Consider the following 9,788-nt stretch of genomic DNA (forward strand, 5'->3'; position numbering starts at 1 on the left):
CGCCCTGGGGGCGCAGGGTGGGGGTCTCGCGCCGGGCCGGGCCAGCCCGGCCGGGCTGCGCGTTGGGCTGGCCCGCCATCTTGCGCCGGCCCTGTTGCTGGAGGGAGCCGGGCCAGCCCGGGGAAGCTGCGGGTCGCCGGGCTTCCGCGTGTCCTCAGCTGGACGCCTTCCCCGCCGCCGGCGTCGTTCTCCGGAGACTCCTTTGTACCCCGTCCGCCTGTGTGTGGCGGAGGACCCGCGCTTTTCCCGGGGCAGCCCACCCGAGCCTCTCCACTCGTGGAAGAGATGCGCAAGGGCTTTCGGGGCTCCGACCACTAGGGCCGGGTTTGCCAGGTGGCGCCCGCTTCCGCGCTCACAGCTTCCTTCCTCGGCAGAAGGATGTCCCCTCTCTGCCATACACGTCCCGTTATTGTCCACGCGAGAAGGGCCCTGCGCAGAAGCCAGTCGGGCGCGACACGTTCGAGGCGAGCCTTGGCAGGCTTCGCTGAAGGCAGAGGCGAATGCCCGCCCTCGGGGCCTCAGCCTGCTGGAGGGGAAGGAGTCCCACGACGCGCCCCTCTTCACAAAGAAACGGGCTAGGGAGGAGCGGGGCACCGAGCCGCTGCAGCCGGGGCCTGGGGCTACGGCTGTGTGAGGCCGTGGGTGCAGCCCCGTCGCAAACTTCAGTGTTGGACATATCTATTGTCTGCAGGTTTGCACCGCGAGTCTTGACAGTTTGACGTCTTTTAGTGCCCGTAAATGTAAAGCTCACCAGGGGTCGTGGACTGCGGAAGCATAAAGCCTCCCCCTGGCTTCCTTAAGGGGCTCCGGTACTGGGCCCACCCAGGTGGTTTGGATGTCAGTACCGACCGGGATAGGCAAGGGACTGCTTTGAGAACGGTGTGCTTTTGATGCTGCAGCTGCACCTACCGCACTGCTTGTTTTCCTAGCATTCTTCTATGCCCCTTGGCCCCTTTGAGGCCTCCTTTGTTGACAGAGCTGCTTTGAAGGTGAGGAAACAGCCTCAGAAATGACTTATATGAGAACACCTGGCTGCCAAGAGCCTGGGCCAGTGGCACAACCTTGGGTATGGGGACCCCTCACCTGGTGTGCACCTCACATCTTTCATTGATGGTGCGACCAGGCAAGGACTCTTAGGGTCCCCTCGCCCCCAGTTTAAGACATTCTTTTCAATTTACCATTCTTGTTCCCTTTTAACTTTGTCGGTGTTTTTTTTTTCAAGAATCTTGAAAGTTTGACTATAGCCTACCACCTAGTTTTAATATTTGTAGACATTTCCCCACATTTGCTTTGTCTAGTCCACACTGCTGAACGTTTGAATGTGTGTGTGGCTTGTGAGTTTATCCCCAAGTACTGTGTGTGTGTGTATACACATGCATATAGATCAATATTGTTTCTAATTTTAGTTTATTTCTGCAACACTATTTTCAGAAGGATTCTATCAACCCTCGTCATACCAAAGTTGTCACCATCTAAGTCAGAATGAAAATACTATATTCATTCTCATTCTCTCGTTTCATGTCTCTCTTCCTCCCCTTTTCCCCCCCTTTTAAAAAACTTACATAGAACTCACACACAAAACAAAAACTCATTGATTGCTGAGTATGAGAAAGTTTATCTTGATTATCTCACCTGAGGCATCTGAGATTTCCTTTATGTATCTTCATCATATTCTGATTTGCTGCTATCTTTCCATTCATCTTCCTGTTTGTCAAATAATTGTGAATTATCAGTCCTCTTTCATTATAGGCAAATTAAGTCTGAAATTTTAACCATATTCATTGATACTGAAAGCAGAGAAGGGTATCAGGGGATACTGTCATAAAACATGTAACTTTGGTGTAAAGAGTCTTTTGAGTTGAATGCAACTGAGAATTGACAGAAGCAGGAATAATTTTCCTCCCTTTCTTTGCTTAACAGCAGGACTTGAATTTCCTTTTATGAGGTGTTTCTCCCCCATATCTGAAAGAGATGAAGTTATTATATAAACATACCTTTCTAAAACAGCCCTTATCTTCCTTCAGTTTTCCTATACATTTTCTTGTCTCTTTCCAATGGTTTGTTTTTATTTTATTTTTTTAAGACAGAATCTAAGTAGGTTGGGCTGGCCTGAAACTGGCTCTTTGACCAAAGATGACCTTGATCTTCTGTCCTATACCTCCACCTTCTAGAGTGCTAGAATTAGAGGCATATGTTCCTTCCCCCAGCCTTTCAGTGATTTATTTTTGCTCCCTAGCTCTCTTCTATAAAATGGTATATAATTCTCCAAATCTACCCATTTCTGTGAGTTCTACTTTGTTGTGAATTCTTGTGTATTTAAATATGAATAAAGTTTGTGTACTTTTTTCTCTTTCTAACTTTCTTATTTAAGTTGAATTCACAAGCCTCTAGGTACTGAACTTACATATAAGTAGAAGAAAAGTTTGTGTTCTCTAACAAGAAGTCTATGTTCCTACAAGGCTGATATTATCAGTCTTATACCTATTGAAAATCAATGCAATGTTTTATGAAAAAGCACAAGAAAACTTAGGAAGAAAATGAAGAGTAATGGGCTAGTTAGATTTATTTCACTATTATATCACCTTTTAGGTAATTGAATCTTTCTTCATTTATCTTTTTTGTTTTTAGCATAGTTAAAATTAACTGACAGGGTTCAGTTCCCAGCACCTACATGGCAGCAAACAGCTGTCCATAACTCCAATTCCAGGGGATCTGACCCCGTCTTCTGACCTCCATGGGAATTACACAGCAAAGGGTACACTTACGCAGGCAAAACATTCATCCACATAAAAATAAAATATTTTTAAAAGATTGATGAGCAGTGGTGACCTAGGATGGTGGGATTTCAAAACATTTCAAGATGTAGGCCCCCCCCCCCAAAAAAAATCAGTAAGATCTCACCATGTATCTTAATTTGTAAAAGAATTCTTCTATAGAAACATTTAGAATTATAAGATAGGATGAGTTTTATTCTATTTAAAAGCAATAAGGCTTAAAAGCAATTGGCTCAGCAGGTAAAGGTGCTTGCCACAAACAAAGGTTGTTAACCTGCATTTGATTCCTGGGACCAACATGGTGAAGGAGAGAACCGAATCTGACCTCCACATGTATGTTATTTGGTGCATGCAAGTACAAGCATACAAATGTAAGAGAAAAGAAAGTAAGTAATAAGCAAATTTCCCCTTGCTTGAAAATCTCTAAGGAAACAAAGTCATATGAATAGAACTGCTTAAGAAAGAAAGTTCTTAAAGATAAAGTCGTGTTCTCTGAACACCAGTAGTATGGTGAAGGCTAGTAGTTAATTGGACAGTTTTACCCTTCTCTTGACACATGAATTAAACTTATCTGCCTGTCCTACTGTAATAGGTTTTTTTTAACTGAACACATCTCTACGAAGTGTGGGCAGTTCTTAGAAAGTTGTTCTTTGAGGGACCTGTTCCAAAATATTTTTATTACCAATTTTTTTTTCTAAATTATGCCTTCAGAGATCTTCCATCTTGAAAAGTGATTAACTGGAATCTTAGTGGATCCAAGTGTTATATTTAGGGGTTTTGGTTAACTAGATTAAGCCAGAATATTTCATATTTCAGTCATTTTTATTTTAAACATTCCTGTTTTTCTGGCTTAACACATACCATGTTGAACACAAAAATGATTTGGGGGAATGTATATTTTTTGTGGGTTTTAAAACATAACCCTTTACATAATAAAGTGTTGAATGTACCACTTGAATGTTCCTTGTTTATTTGAGGATTAGTTAAATTTACCTACTATTTTAATTTTTATCAATTTAACATTGTTGCTTTACTCTTTTTTTGTTTGTTTGTTTGTTTGTTTGTTTTTGTCTTTTTGAGACAGGGTCTCCCTGTAGCCCCATCTGCCTGCCTCTGCCTCCCAAGTGCTGGGACTAAAGGCATACAGCACCATACCCCGCCTACTCTGTATTTTTGACCACCTAATATAGTAATTTAGCCCTCTTTTTTCCATGAAGACTTTGACTTATTTATCTAGTGTTCTACTTTCCAAGTGTTCTGGAGCTTGAGACGACCAAATACCTGAGAAAAACAGCTTAAGAGAGTAAAGATTTATTTGACTTGTGGTTTCAGAAGGTTCAGTCTGGACATGGCTGGGAGGGCAGGGCAGAGCAGAACAGAACATTTCACATTAGGGTAGTAGGCCAGGAGACTGAGAAAGTGGAGGGCTTGTACTTTGTTTACTTTCACTTTCTCTGTTTCCTCTCTTTATTCTCAGCATCTGGGATGTTGTCACTCACATTCAGGATGGTCTTCCCCTTAGCTAGTTCCCTCTCATAACATACACCTAGAGTGCCTCAGTAATCTAGGTGATTCTGAATCTAGTCAAGTTGGCAATGAAGATTAACCATTTGACCACCTGTCTTGTTTTGTGAGGCTGAATTTCCTGCATTTCAACTGAGTAGTGAGGTACGGCAGATTGAATGTAGAAGCTAAGAGAATCCAGCTGTCTTTACTAATATATATTAATGAGGTTTGCAGCAATGTAAAGAATAACACTTCTCTAAGGTTTTTCTTTTTTTTTGAGAATACAGGTATTTTATGTAAGAGTACACCAGTACTTAGTGTTTTATTGTCATTTTAAAGTAAACTACTACATTTTTAAGACTTTCTCGTGTTTTGGGGTTCATTGGCTTCCAAGCGAATATTAGCCAACAATGCACTTTTTGGGGGGTGGGGGTAGGTTTGGGGTTTCTTTAGCATTAGAAATGAATTCTTTTTACTCGGTTTGCATTTTGACTAGAGCTAGTAGCTATAGAAAAGATTATTCTAGTAATTATAGAAAAGCTAGTAATTATAGAAAAGACTATAGAAAAGTTTGCTCCCTGCTTCTGTCTTTCACTGTTCATGTTTCTTACTTTGTGTGTAATTGTTACTTCTGGCAAGTCTGAGAAGCAAGACCTGGAGGGTTTTGGGAGAGGTCAAGGGGTTTTAGGTCTATTTTAACCTCTATTGTATTTCCTACTTTCTTTTCTCACTAATTTACTCTGCTTTTCATATTCAGTGTTTAAGATTGTACTATTTTCAACTGTACAGGATTGTTGACTGCTGTTAGAATGGCCCTCATAAACAAAACAGCATGGAAATAGCTACATCACGTTCTATGGAGAAATATAACACACTTTACAATTTTATTAGACAAAAGCAGATAAAGAAATTGGCACTACATTTATGACACTACATTGTTAGTATTAGTGCTCATTTGAGAAGTTGTACACAAATTATCTTTTGTTTCTTTTATTATTACAGTTATAAAATATATTCATAGTTGTAATACATCCTCACAACAAGTACTCTTTGGATTCAAGTGATATTATCATCTGTGCTTTGCAGATAAGGAAGCCAAGTATGAGAAAAAGTTCTTTTCATTCACTGGAATAGTTACCAGATGCTGACAAATAGTTTAGTCTTTCTAGAAAGTACTGTGAAGGAAAGGTCTTGGATAAAAGTGCATCTTCAGACTGAACCTTCTGCAAGACTGATCAGCTAATTAGAATGTCAATGATTGTGGAGAGTGGAATTTGTGTGTTTAGAATGTTGCAAGTCCAGAATCTTTAGCCCCCTAAATAGGCATTTCTTGTCCACCTCTGTGTTTGACCTAACATCCTGTGACTAACAGATAAAAACCATTTGAAATATATCAGTAAAACCAACCAAAAGACTGAGCGTCATCAGCATCTGAGGCCTAGAGCTGAGATTTTTCTGTTTTGCTGTAACCACCTACTTAATGTTTCCACCAGTATATTTGAAAAGTGCCTTGCTCTATAACTTTCTTTTTTCTGTTACTGTAAAATTTGATGAAACTGCTTCCATGCTGGAACATAGAATTTGGTGACCTAAATCTGTGTTCCAGGGCCATGATTGCTCATACTTGGCTCCAGAATAAACTGCCTTTTATCTCCTTTGCTTTTGCCTTGACATCTTGGTATCTTGATTTCCAGTCTTTTTTTTTTTTTTTTTTTTTTTTTTTTTTTTTTTTTGGTCTTTTTGAGAAAGGGTCTCTCACAGCTGGCCTGGAACTCACTATGTAGACCAGACTGGCCTTGGTCATCTCTCTGCCTCTGTTTCCTAGTGCTGGGATTAAAGGCATGCACCACTATGCTCGACTTAACCCCAGTCTTTTTATCTCATGTTTTCTTTGTGCTTAGACTAAACAATGTAGGATAAGTAAGCTTTGCAGTCTAGCGGTATAGACCATTTTTAGAATGTGGCCTATATAACCCCTCCCTGTACTCTGGAAGCTTTAGTAGTAAGAGATAGCTCAGCGGTGCCTGGCTTGGTGAGAAGAATTTGGAGTTGATAAGTCGAGGTTCTGTGTTGAGTGGGTGAAAACAGAGATCTAGCCTGAGTGACTCAATATAAAGTGAATCTTAGAAAGCAAATGTACTTTCCTTTCTGTATAAGGCTCTAAGGTCTTGAACCTGGAACTGAATATTTTGAAGGAAAGCCATAGGATTGAAGTTGAATAGATAGGAATGAAAAAAAAACATTGGAAAAACAAACTCCAGGGTTTCACCATTGGGGAGATGACTATAATTAGTAGAAAAAGGGAAATGCAGAGTTAAAACTAATTTTTGTACAGTGTGTTTTGATTCACATAACATGAAATTCACCATTCTAAAACATACAGTTCAGTAGCATTTAGTGTATTGATAATGGGAAGTCATTAGCACTAATTCCGGAATGTCCTCAAAAGGAAACTTGCTTTCCATTGAGCAGTCTCCTCATTTTCCCCATCCCAACTTCTTAAAACCATTAATTAGCTATTTGTCTTTGGGTTTTCCTGTTCTGAATATATTAGGTAAATGAAATTAAATAATGTGTATCTGACTAATTTCACTTAGAATATTTTCAAGGTTTCATATTGTAGCATATACCAGTACTTTAACAAAATTATTAATAATATCAGATTGTATGGAATGCCACATTTTCTTCATGAATTCATTATGTGAACATTGGAGACCTAATTTTTGAGGGGAGTCATGGTCAGTTTGGAAATACTGAACTTTAGGTGAATTTAAATATCCAGATAGCAGTTTGCAGGAGCTACTAAACCACAGGTGATATGTCAGGATTGGAGACTCACATTTGATAATTTTATAGGCTGCTGCTCAGAACTGACAGCTAAAGCTGTGGAATTCATTTGCTCTGTCTTTTAGGGAACAGTCTACAGGGCTGGGGTCTAAATATTAGGGGAAACGTGTTTCTATATAACTTAAGGGGGGTGGGGAAAGAAAGGAGAGTTCGTAAAGCTCAAAATGAGCAGATGAGGAGAGAACTGAATATACCCTTTCAAGAAATGGACTTCAAATAGTAAGGTAAGACAAATGAACACTAAAATGCCTTTTGGGGTCTTCAGGTGGATACTTGTGGCAGAGCACTCTGCAGTAGAAAGCATTGAGGCTGGGCTGCTATGCTGACCTCAGTTTTGACTCAGAGTGGGCAGCAATAACTAGAGCTAATGGTCTAGAGCATAGATAAGTTTTCAAGACTTTTTTGTTTAAAGACGAGGTGATAATTTACCCTATTGTGAAGAGGTAACATTCCTTTATAAAGAAGTTTTTTTGTTTGGTTGGTTTTGTTTTTTTTTTAGCATGTGTCCCTACACTTTTTTTTTTAAATAAATACTTTGAGCATTTCATACATGCATATAAGGTGTTTTGATCAAATCCATGCCCACTCCCTCCCCTCCAACTCCTCCCATATCGCCCCATTACTTTTTTTCTCATAACTTCATGTACTCTTTCTTCTTCTTTGATTGATTTATTTTTATGGGGCTTTTGTCTACTCTAACATTTACCTCCTCTGAAGAGATAACTCTAAAATCTTTTAAGGATCAGATACAAGCTCTGTCGCCAGAGTTCTCTCTGGGTCTCTTGCACTATCAGGCAAATAATATAACATATCTTTATGTGCATTTATAATTATTGTGCGTGTTGGGTGACTTACAAAGAAACGATCACCCAGTGCCTAGGTCAGTGCTGCTCAGCTCCACGCCACTGCCGTGGCTCAGAGCCCGCCATATTGGATCGGTCCGCGGCATGCCCATAGTCGCCTCTAGCTTTCGTCCATGTCTCAGGAGCCAGTGATCTCACCCCAGGTCCATTAGTGCCAGGCCATTCTGTCCTTGAGTACACCCGGCTGCTGCACATTCCCCCACCTGCCCCCGTGTGATTCCCTGACAGCTTGCCGCCCCTTCCCAAGATGGCACCACAAGCCTCGCCTTTCACGGCTACCTCTCCACAGTCAATTCTCTGCAGCAGGCCCATCCCTTGGAGGAACTAGAACCCCTGGGGCACACAAGCTCCCAAATACTTTTGACATTTTTGACCTTTGGAATGGAATATGTTGCTAAGAGGCTCAAGGACATTTTGACTTTTAGCCAAAAAAACTGGCTACTTTTCTTTGGGGTCTCTAATATACCCTAACTACATAGCCGATTCCTACCTCCTATTCTTACCACACCGTCCTCTGAAGAGGTTTCCCAAATTGCCAATAGGGAATCAGGTCACAGACCACTGTGGCTTCTTCCATGCTGAACAAGGATGCAGGGTGAGGCAATTGGAGTACCCCTTCAGTGGATCTATATCTAAAAGACTCCCAAATTGCATAACTCTTATCTCTAAAGGGAAAAGAAAGCCCTTGAATCCTGAATAGAAGCTGTGAAGAAGTAAAGGCAAGAGTAATTAGCTTTACAAGTTCTGGACCAGGAACTAGAAAAAAGTCAGAACAGGGCAATTTTCAAATGTTCATATGAGAGTCCCTCTATTGGGTTCCTCCTCATTTTTCTTTTGTCAAGGCTGGACTCAAGAGCGATGGATTCAGGATTTGCTTTCAGGCATTTTGATAGCTGTTGGAGTGGTTAGAATCAGTGTCAGTTCCCTCTCAAAGGCTTCTAGATAGGGAGAGAAAACAAATTTATCCATCATTTTAGAACAATAGCTGGTTGTCTCCCTTAGCTACAGGTGGGCACTACAGTATTGCAGACCCTACCAAGATTTGAAGTCTTACATCTGAGCAGCACTTTCTGATTAGGAACAAAATCATCACTAGAAATAATTGTCTAAATAACTTTTTATATGGATTTAAGCCTAATGTCTGGGAAGTGTAATCTCTTGAACTGTTAAAGAAATACACTGATCACTTTACTCTTCAGTTATACTTTCCTTTTGCATGTTTAAGACCATACAGTTGGCCTAAATAAATAAATTTATTTTTACACTTAAGGTCATTTGAGGATCTGTTCCTCAGGAGTCACATGGGCTTGGGAGGAGCTCCTGGCTCCTTTCTTTTACCAGTTCCATCTATGTGAAGATAAGTTAAAGGTCCTGCTCGACCATGTTTGGCTTCACTTGGAAGCATGAATGAAATGTTTCCTCTGAGTTGACCCTTCTTTTTGTAGACTGGACACTGGTTCAAGTCCATCTCGTGGGGTCTCCATGTCCTCCCTGAACAAGAGGACAGGTGACTTACCACAGTTGACATTTGAGAAATGTTCCATAGTCCCCTGGAACTTAGTCGACCTTGGAGGGCAAGGGGCAAAAACTGTCCTTTAAGTCCGTCTGACCACATTAGTATAGGCCTCAAACTATGCGGCTAAACATCCAATAAGGTTAGTTACACCAGTCTGGTACTTTTAATTATCATGTGCTATGTAGATAAGGCTTGGGTAAAAAAAACAAATATTCTCAGGTAAAGCTTGACTAGATAGATATTTTGTTCCTTAAACTAGTTGACTAAACTATGACCATAGAC

General features: G+C 40.7%; 1 protein-coding gene across 2 annotated transcripts in view; it reads left to right on the forward strand.

Annotated features, from left to right (window-relative positions):
• Znf280d (zinc finger protein 280D) overlaps positions 1 to 9,788 on the forward strand; it is a 105,600-nt gene that overhangs the window by 212 nt on the left and 95,600 nt on the right. The gene's annotated exons all lie outside the window — the stretch shown is intronic.

Source organism: Nannospalax galili, unplaced genomic scaffold (assembly GCF_000622305.1).
Source record: "Nannospalax galili isolate Female #2095 unplaced genomic scaffold, S.galili_v1.0 scaffold611, whole genome shotgun sequence".
In the NCBI taxonomy this organism is placed as follows: domain Eukaryota; kingdom Metazoa; phylum Chordata; class Mammalia; order Rodentia; family Spalacidae; genus Nannospalax; species Nannospalax galili.